This window comes from Triticum aestivum, chromosome 5D (genome assembly GCF_018294505.1).
Source record: "Triticum aestivum cultivar Chinese Spring chromosome 5D, IWGSC CS RefSeq v2.1, whole genome shotgun sequence".
NCBI classification, from domain to species: Eukaryota; Viridiplantae; Streptophyta; class Magnoliopsida; order Poales; family Poaceae; genus Triticum; species Triticum aestivum.
The window spans coordinates 384860909-384874563 of NC_057808.1; positions in this window are offsets into that span (position 1 = coordinate 384860909).

Sequence of the window (13655 nt, forward strand, 5' to 3'; positions counted from 1 at the left end):
ACCTTGGTGTCATCACTAAGGGAAATACCTATCGTCGGTATGTTGCATCATCCCTTCCTCTTTGGGGAAATACCGACGTAGTCCTAGCAGACATCAAGTACCCAGACATTCTGAGCACATGGTCACTGGGTGAGCTATTCTCCTCCATCTTGTAGACAAAGTACTTGTCAGGGGTCTCATACCTCTCGACACGGGCAGGAATCTGAAATACCAATTTTCAGCTCTTGGAACATCTCATATGCTCTGTGGCGTTCAAAACGTTTTTGAAGTCTCGGTTCTAAGCCGTAAAGCATGGTGCACTAAACTATCAAGTAGTCATCATATCGAGCTTGCAAAACGTTCATAACGTCTGCATCTGCTACTACAACAGGTTTGTCACCTAGCGGTGCATCAAGGACATAATTCTTCTGTGCAGCAATGAGGATAATCCTCAAATCACGGACCCAGTCCGCACCATTGCTACTATCATCTTTCAAGTTAGTTTTCTCTAGGAACATATCAAAAATATATAGGAGCTATATCGCGAGCTATTGATCTACAACATAGATATGAAAAACTATAAGACTAAGTTCATGATAAATTAAGTTCAATTAATCATATTACTAAAGAACTCCCACTTAAATAGATACCCCTCAAGTCATCTAAGTGATACGTGATCCAAATAAACTAACCCATGTCCAATCATCACGTGAGATGGGGTAGTCATCAATGGTGAACATCTCTATGTTGATCATATCTACTATATGATTCACGTTCGATTTCGGTCTCCAGTGTTCTGAGGCCATGCATGTCTGTACATGCTAGGCTCGTCAAGTTTAACCCAAGTATTCTGCATGTGCAAAACTGTCTTGCACCCGTTGTATGTGAACGTAGAGTCTATCACACCAGATCATCACGTGGTGTCTCAACACGACGAACTGTAGCAACGGTGCATACTCAGGGAGAACACTTTTACCTTGAAATTTGGTGAAGGGATCATCTTATAATGCTACCGCCGTACTAAGCAAAATAAGATGCATAAAAGATAAACATCACATGCAATCAAAATATGTGACATGATATGGCCATCATCATCTTGTGCTTTTGATCTCCATCTCCAAAGCATCGTCATGATCTCCATCATCACCGGCTTGACACCTTTATCTCCATCGTAGCGTCATGGTCGTCTCGTCAACTATTGCTTCTACAACTATTGCTAACACATAGCGATAAAGTAAAGCAATGACATGGCTCATGCATTTCATACAATAAAGAGACAACCATAAGGCTCCTGCCGGTTGTTAGATATCTTACTAAACATGATCATCTCATACAATAACGTTTATCACATCATGTCTTGACCATATCACATCACAACATGCCCTGCAAAAACAAGTTAGACGTCCTCTACTTTGTTGTTGCAAGTTTTACGTGGCTGCTACGGGCTTCTAGTAAGAACCATTCTTACCTACGCATTAAACCACAATGGTGTTTCGTCAAGTTTGCTATTTTAACCTTCTTCAAGGACCGGCCACAATCAAATTCGATTCAACTAAAGTAGGAGAAACAGACACCCATCAGCCACCTTTATGCAAAACTAGCTGCATTTCTGTTGGTGGAACCGGTCTCATGTGCGTGGACATGTAAGGTTGGTCCAGGCCGCTTCATCCCACAATACCGCCGAATCAAAATAATACGTTGGTGGTAAGTAGTATGACTATCACCACCCGGAACTCTTTGTGTTCTACTCATGCATATCATCTACGCATAGACCTGGCTCATGATGCCATTGTTGGGAATCGTTGCATGGAAAACAAAAAAATTCTACACACACACACAATGATCTATCCATGGAGACGCATAGCAACGAGCGGAGAGTGTGTCTACATACCCTCGTAGACCGTAAGCGGAAGCGTTTCTCAACGCGGTTGATGTAGTCGAACTTCTTCGCGCTTCAACCGATCAAGTACCAAACACACGACACCTCCGCGTTCTGCACACGTTCAGCTCGGTGACGTCCCTCGCTTTCTTGATCCAGCAAGACGCCGAGGTAGTAGATGAGTTCCGTCAGCAAGACGGCGTGGTGATGGTGATGGTGATGCTGAAGTGATCCTCATAGGGCTTCGCCTAAGCACTACGAAAATATGACCGGGGGTGTAAACGGTGGAGGGGGGCGCCGCACACGGCTAAAACAATTCTCTGGGGTGTGCTAGGCGCCCCCCACATATATATAGGTGGGAGGGGGAGGGGAGAGGCCAGGAGGCACCCCAAGTAGGACCGAGTCCTACTTGGGCTCCTCCCAAGCCGCGCGCCCCCTGCCATATATATCGGAGGGGGAAGGAAAGAGGGGGAAGGGGGAATCCTATTCCCTTTCTTTCCTTTCCTCCTTCCCTTTCCTTCTCCAACTTGGCCGGCCCCTATGGGGGGCACACCAGCCCCTGTGGCTGGTGCGTTTCCCCTCTTGGCCCATAAGGCCCATATCTTTTGCCGGGGGTGCCCGGAACCCCTTCCGGTGATCCGATATGTACCCGGTACCCTCCGAAACACTTCCGGTGTTCGAATACCATCGTCCTATATATCAATCTTTACCTCTCCACCATTTTGAGACACCTCGTCATGTCCGTGATCTCATCCAGGACTCCGAAAACATTCAGTCACCAAATCACATAACTCATATAATATTATATTGTCAACGAACGTTAAGCGTGCGGACCCTACGGGTTCGAGAACTATGTAGACATGACCGAGACACCTCTCCAGTCAATAACCAATAGTGGAACCTGGATGCCCATATTGGCTTCTACATATTCTAGGCAGATCTTTATCGGTCGAACTGTTATGACAACATACGTAATTCCCATTGTCCATCGGTATGTTACTTGCCCGAGATTCGATCGTCGGTATTTTCATACCTAGTTCAATCTCGTTACCGGCAAGTCTCTTTACTCGTTCCGTAATACATCACCTCATGACTAACTCCTTAGTCGTTTGCTTGCAAGCTTATTATGTGTATTACCGAGAGGGCCCAGAGATACCTCTCCGATACTCGGAGTGACAAATCCTAATCTCGATCTATGCCAACTTAACAAACACCTTTGGAGATACATGTAGAGCATCTTTATAATCACCCAGTTACGTTGTGACGTTTGATAGCACACAAGGCATTCCTCTGGTATCCGGTAGTTGCATAATCTCATAGTCAAAGGAATATGTATTTGACATGAAGAAAGCAATAGCAATTAAACTGAACGATCATTATGCTAAGCTAACGGATGGGTCTTGTCCATCACATCATTCTCCTAATGATGTGATCCAATTATCAAATGACAACACATGTCTATGGTTAGGAAACTTTAACCATCTTTGATCAACGAGCTAGTCTAGTAGAGGCTTACTAGGGACATGGTATTTGTTTATGTATTCACACATGTATTTAGGTTTCCGATCAATACAATTCTAGCATGAATAATAAACCTTTATCATGAATAAGGAAATATAAAATAACAACTTTATTATTGTCTCTAGGGCATATTTCCTTCAAAAGGGAGGAGGAGGAAGAAGAAGAGAGGAAGAAGAAGAAGGGAAAGGGGCCTTGCTCTACACAATAGAGCAATGTGGTTCTCATCATGTTGTGAACTGTGCCATGCACTCCTTCATGTGCATTTTATCTTGAACCCTTCTTGTTGCCTAGACTCCTTTATGTGGTGAACTATGTGTACTCTAAATTGCTTTGGACTCCTCTATGTGTACTCCTTTATGTGGTGAACTATGTGTACTATAAAAATTTTTGTACTCCTCTATGTGTACTACTTTATGTGGTGAACTATGTGTACTCTAAATTCAAGTGTACCACAAAATGTGATTGGAAGTTTGTTGGCACATACTGTTCTAACTCAAACGCCAAACCTTATGGCATTTCTGTAATGGTTGGAAAAACCACTACCCCTGGCGTTTCAAAGCTATCTGGAAACGTTTATCTCAGCCTGGCATTTCTTTAAAATAGAGGCTGCCTGGGACATGTCTATGAAACGTTGCTATGTGGATGTGAAACGGCAACACCTTTGGCATTTGTAACCTACTTTGAAACGTTCAGCCTGACCTGGCATTTCTTTAAGACAGGGGCTGCCTGGGACACGTACACGAAACATTTCCGTTTAAGGCAGAAACGCCAGACACTGTCGGCGTTTCAAAGCTACCATGAAACGCCATTGGCTTTGGCGTTTCTACCCAACTATGCAGATCACAGGAAACCTTCCTGCCCATTCCATTACAGGTAGCAAAGGGACATATTTTCACAATATAAATGCCAAGTCCAGCAACAGATAGCAATGGGACATATTTTCACAACGAACTTAACATGATCCAGCTGACATAGAACTAACAAGTCCACCAGACATAGAACTAACAAGTCCACCAGACATAAAACATAACAAGTTCACACATTCTTCTTCCCTGGCTACATTACTAGTTCACATGATATAAAGCATCAATGATCGCTTCACTTATTCCCTCTTTTCGCAGCCATCTTCCCCTGTTGGCGTAGCCCTCTGGAGTGTTCTGCCATCCAGGACGTCGGATGGTTCTTGAGCTAACTTGACGTGCTTCTTCAGAAGGTTGAGTTGGCTGTGGAACTTCTTCCATCTGCGAAGCCCCAAGCTCCATATAGTCCAGATCTGCATCGTCGTCTGTCTCCTCCTCTTCATCTTCCTGTTCATCAATCCGTGCTCGGCTGGAAGATGGACAGGCGGAATAAGCACGTGCTCGGCTGGAAGATGGATGAGCAGAAGAAAGCACACCCATTCTATACTGAGCACGTGCACGCACATCCATGGATGAACCACCATGGCAAGAGAGTAAAGCTGCTAGTGTGCGGCAACGATTCACAACCTTCTGCACAAGCAAAGACATTAACATGTAAATATGCAAAAATAGTTACGATGAAAGAAAGCACATGTTCATATTACGAAGGCCTCTAACCTGTAGAGTACTCCTAACAAGCCCGTCCGTTTCTGGACTAGGTGCACCGCCAAGCACCACATTACTATCATTGATACATCTCCATAGCTCCGTGCCCTGAATAAAACATATGTGACACACCACTCACGAAGAAATGACACATGTTCATATTTCAAAAAAGAGACAAGAAGGACATACCACTCGGTCATGCAGAGGGCCATAATCTAGGTGCGCTCCAATGGTCTCCCTAGTAGAGTTGTTGAATGCACCATCAGCAGCCTCACTTGGCATTACTTCCAAGAAATCGGCACGAGTCCAAGCACCCTTATGGATAACTCTGTACTCTTTGCGAAGCCACTCCAAATGCCTTAAATATGCCCCCTCGTCATTGTCAGGTGTGTGATCATCTTCAACTCGGGCATTCCTCTGAGCATTCCACATGTCCACCCACATAAGAGGGTGATCCTCCCAATTAGTGGCATTCTTGTTGTTTTGCCGGCTCGTCCTACAAAGCATGAGAAGAATTGGTATCAATTTCATTTTTCCGTGGTACACATTGATCAACATATGGTACACAAAACTCTCACCTATGTAGCACCACACTTGTCTCAACATAATTCGGCGGGGTGCGTTGTTGTACTCCAAATTGCTTCGAAACACGATGTGGAAGATGCCACTCGACCGCAAAAAAACATATCATGGGGCAACGCACACGCCAAAGATGTTGGTCATGAAGGCACATATTGCTCAAAGGAAACTGCCTAAGTACCATGTACGACCTCCAATTGACCTACATCACAACATGTCACTCGCTCATGCACAACAACAAAAAACTGTAATGATGGCAAGGTATTTGATAATTACCTGATTGTAACTAAGCATGTCAAGCTCGCTTAGCCTTGTACCACCCCATGGCGGCGATACTCGACACTTGGACATTAGCTCACGTGTATGCGATAGTGGGGTACCGCTCCTCATCCCCGTCATAAGGCCACTCCCAAGGTTCTTCTGGAGCAATGGTGATGTTACGGCCCATAGGGATACGCTCCCGCATCCAAATCTGTAGGGCCCAAACGAAACCACCAAGACAAGATTTAGGCTTACTCCTCATACATGCTCCATCCAACTGCACATTTGTACACACGTTAAAAGATCACATGCAAAAATCTCTTTCATATAATGAGAATGCATCATAGTAAGCATTACCTGACGGTACAAGAAGGCTAGTGCCGCCGACCCCCAACTCCACTTAACATCCCAGTTACGAAGAGGGTCCAAGAACATCCACGAGGCTGTGTCTCCCGTGCCGTCAGGAAACACCACTTGGGTCAAAAGATTCCATAAGTAAGCCCTGGCGTACCTCTCCACAACAGCCCGACTGGCATTCTCTGGGCAGTCGTAAAAATGATCTTGTAGCCACGAGAACAAAGCACCGGATGGCCTAGGATCCTTCTTTGTTTCATGAATCCACGGGACAGGTTCAACACCAACCAATCCTGCAACCCGTTGTCGCCACCCCTCAAACTTCACCTTCTCGGTAACAGCCCTGCCCTCGATCGGAAGCCCAGAGATCATCCCAATATCCTCCAAAGTGACGATCATCTCACCGAGAGCAAGGTGAAAAGAGTGCGTCTCCGGCCTCCAACGGTCCGTAAGGGCAGTAATGGCCGTCGAGTTCAGCCATGGTGGTGTGCCTTTAAAGTTGAGCACAAACCGGAGAAGATCCATTCTTCTAAAATAAGGCTCATAGTGACGGTCATACTTCAGGGACTCACGTGGGTTGTGGCCTCTCAACCGAAGTATTGGAGGAACCTACAAAGAACACACGCACAATTTATATACTTCTCTAAACTACTCACAATATGAGAATCAACAATGTAGATACATAATTACCTCCCCTCTTTCCACTAGCACAACACGATTCTTCTCCTCGTAATAATCATCAAGGCCGGGATATTTATCCGGCTCAAACACCCTACAAAATAAGGTCAATGGATTCATTATGATATATGCTTAAAATTATGACCACATCATAGACAAAATCGTGTGAGAAACTACTACAAATTATCCCAAAGATACAAATCACGAACGACATTACCAGCACCAATTCTTTTCAACCTATTTTATCCCAAAGAATGTATCACAACTAATTATGAACAAATAATAGGTTCGACCTAATCCAAAAAAATGGTCCATCTCTAAATCCAATACTACACAAGTTAACTAAGAATACTTTAACACAAGGAGTACATGTCTTCTTTCTAAACATAATCTAACCAAAATATTCATCAAACAAATCACTAATAACTCATCTTAGGGTTCCACCATGTTTGAAAAAATGCACCTACAATAGCCAATCTTGACTGAAAATAAATGGAGGATTGGGAAGAGAATACCTCAAGCAACTCGGGGATGCTCCGATCTACTCGTCTTGATGGTCAAAATAGCAGATTTGGGGGGATTTGGTGAAGAAGAGGGAGGGGCGGCCGCCAGTTCCTCATGGGACGAATTGCCCGACCGGGGCTGTGAGTGGGCTGGGTGCGGCCCCCGCGGCCCCGCACACATTACTTGATCCAGGCCAGAAATGCCAGGGACATTGGCATTTCAGACGTGCCACGTCAGCGAAAACAGCGGGTTTGGACTGGACGTGGGCCAGGGCAGCAACACAAGCTTCCTCGGCGTTTCCATGTTGGCAAGAAACACTAGCTGGGTTGGTGTTTCAGTGTTGGTCAGCAACGCCGCGGGCTCTGGCGTTTCTAAAAGGGTCAAATCATGAAATACTTTCATGTCGAGTTCAGTTTGCGATGACAAACGCTTACAAGGTCAGAACAGTGATTTCGGCCGCATGATTGCACATCGTTGTTGTTTCTTCTGGATGCACGACCGGGCGACGATAGACTAGAATACGGTGCTCTTCAGCAGTTGATTTGATATTTATTTGAGGATCATGGAGTGCTACCTCTTGAGCACTGCGTTGGTTTTCCCTTGAAGAGGAAAGGGTGATGCAGCAAAGTAGCGTAAGTATTTGCCTCAGTTATTGAGAACCAAGGTATCAATCCAGTAGGAGGCTACGCGCGAGTCCCTCGCACCTACACAAAACAAATAAATCCTCGCAACCAACGCGATAAGGGGTTGTCAATCCCTACACGGTCACTTACGAGAGTGAGATCTGATAGATATGATAGGATAATATTTTTGGTATTTTTGTGATAAAGATGCAAAGTAAAAGCAAAGGAAATAACTAAGTATTGGAAGATTAATATGATGAAGATAGACCCGGGGGTCATAGGTTTCACTAGTGGCTTTTCTCAAGAGCATAAGTATTTTACGGTGGGTGAACAAATTACTGTTGAGCAATTGACAGAATTGATCATTGTTATGAGAATATCTAGGTATGATCATATATATAGGCATCACATCCGAGACAAGTAGACCGACTCCTGCCTGCATCTACTAGTATTACTCCACTCATCGACCGCTATCCAGCATGCATCTAGAGTATTAAGTTCATAAAAATAGAGTAACGCCTTAAGCAAGATGACATGATGTAGAGGGATAAATTCATGCAATATGATAAAACCCCATCTTGTTATCCTCGATGGCAACAATACAATACGTGCCTTGCTGCCCCTACTGTCACTGGGAAAGGACACCGCAAGATTTAACCCAAAGCTAAGCACTTCTCCCATTGCAAGAAAGATCAATCTAGTAGGCCAAACCAAACTGATAATTCGAAGAGACTTGCAAAGATAACCAATCATACGTAAAAGAATTCAGAGAAGATTCAAATATTGTTCATAGATAAACTTGATCATAAACCCACAATTCATCGGTCTCAACAAACACACCGCAAAAGAAGATTACATCGAATAGATCTCCACGAGAGAGGGCGAGAACATTGTATTGAGATCCAAAAAGAGAGAAGAAGCCATCTAGCTAATAACTACGGACCCGAAGGTCTGAGGTAAACTACTCACACTTCATCGGAGGGGCTATGGTGATGATGTAGAAGCCCTCCGTGATGGATGCCCCCTCCGGCGGAGCTCCGGAACAGGCCCCAAGATGGGATCTCGTGGGTACAGATGGTTGCGGCGGTGGAATTAGGTTTGTGGCTCCGTATCTGATCGTTTGGGGGTACGTAGGTATATATAGGAGGAAGGGGTACGTCGGTGGAGCAACATGGGGCCCACGAGGGTGGAGGGCGCGCCCTGGGAGGTAGGCGCGCCCCTACCTAGTGGCCTCCTCCTTTATTTCTTGACGTAGGGTCCAAGTCTCCTGGATCTTGTTCGTTCTGAAAATCACGTTCCCGAAGGTTTCATTCCGTTTGGACTCCGTTTGATATTCCTTTTCTGCGAAACTCTGAAATAGGCAAAACCAGCAATTCTGGGCTGGGCCTCCGGTTAATAGGTTAGTCCCAAAAATAATATAAAAGTGAATATAAAGCCCAATAATGTCCAAAACAGTAGATAATATAGCATGGAGCAATCAAAAATTATAGATACGTTGGAGACGTATCATGGAGTTACAATCCTTGGCAATGAGTTCCGAGGGGGTTGGTTAAGCCAACACGGAGTGTTATCCTCATATCTCTATAGTTTGCTAAGCCATGTGCAACCCTATTCTGGTCACGGGAAACATTTACCGGAATAAAAATCTTTTTTTGAAAAGGAGTATATACCCCCTGCCTCTACACCTGGATGATGCATGCAGCCATATTATTAATTATTCACAAGGACCTTACAAAGTAACACATCAGTATGTCTGAAGCCACCATCTTAGCAACACACCTGTCGCTACACTTATCCCCTTGATGAAGGGGTGCCAAATGTCCGAGCCTAATACCAAACAGACATCACATCAAATCCTAACATCTAAAGTCGGATGCCCCAACCAAGCCACAATGTCAGGATTGGGTCACACACCGGTCTGGCGCACTCTCACAGGTCGCCGCCACCACCAACCACTGATCCATCTCCAAAACAGGTCATGACGCACCAACCTTGCCAGGCCTACCATCGACGCCACCATGGCGTCATACAACACCACCATCCTGCGCGTGTCCATCCACGTGGAGTATTTAACAAAAAACTACCACAATTCATGGAAACGTGCCTAGAAACTACCACTTTACAAATTTGTGCCGAAAACTACCACTTTTTCTCTAATCTTTAACTTAAAACTACCGTGTCTGTAAATTGACCCATTAATTCATTTTAAACGCACTTATGACAGCCTGGCTTGCATGTAAGTACTGGCATTGTTAGTCAACGTCGTTTGTACCCGCTGCTGCTCGCCCGTTCCGCTGCGCGCCGCGGCGCCGCTCGCAGCGCCCGCCGGTGCCCGCTGTGCATCGTGCCCGCTGATGCTCGCCCGTTCGCCGCGCGCTGCGCCTTGCTACTCGCCGCGCCCGCCGCCGCCGCTTGCTGGTTAGAGCTAACGGGCGCTGCAGCTCTGGCTTACGAAGTCCCAGTGCGGGCCGGCCGGCTGCGGGTCGTCGAAGGGCGGGTTGAGGTCGGCCTTGGTGATGCGGAGGTCCGGCAAGCCATTGACAGGGAACGGCTCGGTCGGCGAGTTCGCGAGCGCGTGCGGCTTGTGCATCATGACCGCCCCGCAGATGTACGAGGCGAAGCCGCCGATGCCGAGGGTGACGAGCCGATGCCGGTGCGAGCACGTCCACGAACGTCGGCCCGAGTGCTGCCACCGCGGAGACGAAGTCGACGAGATGTGTCGAGGATGGGAGCTCATCCGTGCTCTGCGGGGCGTCCAGAGGGGAACGGAAGCTCGATGATGTCGGCGGCTCCGGCGCCGACGAGCCCGCGCGGATGAAGGGCGCGTTTTGTGGGTTGGTGAAGAAGCTGACGGCGAAGGCGAGGCGGCGGTCGAGGAGGAGGCGTGCGAGGTGGAGGGGGATGGAGGACTGCACCTTTGATAACCCACAAGTATAGGGGATCAATTGTAGCCTCTTTCGATAAGTAAGAGTGTCGAACCCAACGAGGAGTTAAAGGTAGAACAAATATTCCCTCAAGTTCTATTGACCACCGATACAACTCTACGCACGCTTAACGTTCGCTTTACCTAAAACAAGTATGAAACTAGAAGTACTTTGTAGGTGTTTTCAGATAGGTTTGCAAGAAGATAAAGAGTGCGTAAATAAAAAGTAGGGGCTATTTAGATAAAGACACAACTAAATTAGTTTTAGTAAAGAGCTTGTTGTCACGAGAAAGTTATTTGTCCCTAGGCAATCGATAACTAGACTGGCAATCATTATTGCAATTTTATTTGAGGGAGAGGCATAAGCTAACATACTTTCTCTACTTGGATCATATGCACTTATGATTGGAACTCTAGCAAGCATCCGCAACTACTAAAGATCATTAAGGTAAAACCCAACCATAGCATTAAAGCATCAAGTCCCCTTTATCCCATACGCAAACAACCTACTTACTCAGGTATGTGCTTCTGTCACTCACGCCACCCACCATAAGCAAATCATGAACATATTGCAAACCCTACAGCGGGAATCCCTCACGCTTGCGCGACACGGAGAGCACCATAGGACAGCACCAATAATAAAAATGCAACTCAAACCAATCTTGATCATCAAATAACCCAAAGGACAAAACTGATCTACTCAAACATCATAGGATAGCCATACATCATTGGGAAATAATATATAGCGTTGAGCACCATGTTTAAGTAGAAATTACAGCGGGTAAAAGAGGGGTTACACCGCTGCATAGAGGGGGGAAGAGTTGGTGATGATGGCGGTGATGATGATGGTGAAGATTGCGGTGATGACGATGGCTTCGGCGACGTTCCGGCGCCACCGGAAGAGAGGGGGAGAGGGCCCCCCTTCTTCTTCTTCTTCTTCCTTGACCTCCTCCCTAGATGGGAGAAGGGTTTCCCCTGTGGTCCTTGGTCTCCATGGCATGGGAGGGGCGAGAGCCCCTCCGAGATTGGATCTGTCTCTCTCTGTTTCTGCGTTCTCTTCTGCTTCCCTTTCACCATTTCTTTTATATCCGGAGATCCATAACTCCGATTGGGTTGAATCTTTCGCCCAGATTTTTTCATAAAATTAGCTTTCTTGCGGCAAAAGAAGAGCGCCAACCGCCTTACGGGGTGCCCACGAGGGTCTAGGGCGCTCCCCTTGTCTCGTGGCCCCCTCGGGCACCGTCTCGCGTTGATTTTACTTCCCAAAAATCATAAATATTCCAAAATAATTCTCCGTCCGTTTTATCCCGTTTGGACTCCGTTTGATATTGGGTTTATGCGAAACATAAAACATGCAACAAATAGGAACTGGCACTGGGCACTTGATCTATATGTTAGTCCCAAAAATAATATAAAAAGTTGCCAAAAGTATATGAAAGTTGAATAATATTGGCATGGAAGAATAAAAAAGTTTAGATACGACGGAGACGTATCAGCATCCCCAAGCTTAATTCCTGCTCGTCCTCGAGTAGGTAAATGATAAAAAAGATAATTTTTGATGTGGAATGCTACCTAGCACAATCTAGACCATATGTCTAATCATGGCATGAATATTAAGACACGAGTGATTCAAAGCAATAGTCTATCATTTGACATAAAAACAATAATACTTCAAGCCTACTAATAAAGCAATCATGTCTTTTAAAAAAAACATGGCCAAAGAAAGTTATCCCTACAAAATCATATAGTCTGGCTATGCTCCATCTTCACCACACAAAATATTCACATCATGCACAACCCCGATGACAAGCCAAGCAATTGTTTCATACTTTTGATGTTCTCAAACCTTTTCAAATTTTACACAATACATGAGTGTGAGCCAGGGACATAGCACTATAGGTGGAATATAATATGATGGGGGTTATGTGGAGAAGACAAAAAGGAGAAAGTCTCACATCGACGCGGCTAATCAAAGGGCTATGGAGATGCCCATCAATTGATGTCAATGTGAGGAGTAGGGATTGCCATGCAACGGATGCACTAGAGCTATAAGTGTATGAAAGCTCAAACTGAAACTAAGTGGGTGTGCATCCAACTTGCTTTCTCATGAAGACCTCGGGCAATATGACAATAAATGCTCAAGTCATGTATATGATGATGATGGAAGTTGCATGGCAATATATCTCGGAATGGCTATGGAAATGCTATGATAGGTAGGTATGGTGGCTGTTTTGAGGAAGATATAATGAGGTTTATGTGTGATACAGCGTATCGTATCACGGTGTTTGGATGCACCGGCGAAGTTTGCACCAACTCTCAAGGTGAGAAAGGGCAATGCATGGTACCGAAGAGGCTAGCAATGATGGAAGGGTGAGAGTGCGTATAATCCATGGACTCAACATTAGTCATAAAGAACTCACATACTTATTGCAAAAATCTATAAGTCATTGAAACAAAGTACTACGCGCATGCTCCTAGGGGGATAGATTGGTAGGAAAAGACCATCGCTCGTCCCCGACCGCCACTCATAAGGAAGACAATCAATAAATAAATCATGCTCCGACTTCATCACATAACGGTTCACCATACGTGCATGCTACGGGAATCACAAACCTCAACACAAGTATTTCTACTAATCCACAACTACCCACTAGCATGACTCTAATATCACCATCTTTATATCGCAAAACTATTGCAAGGAATCAAACATATCATATTCAGTGATCTACAAGTTTTATGTAGGATTTTATGACTAACCATGTGAATGACCAATTCCTGTCATCTCTCTA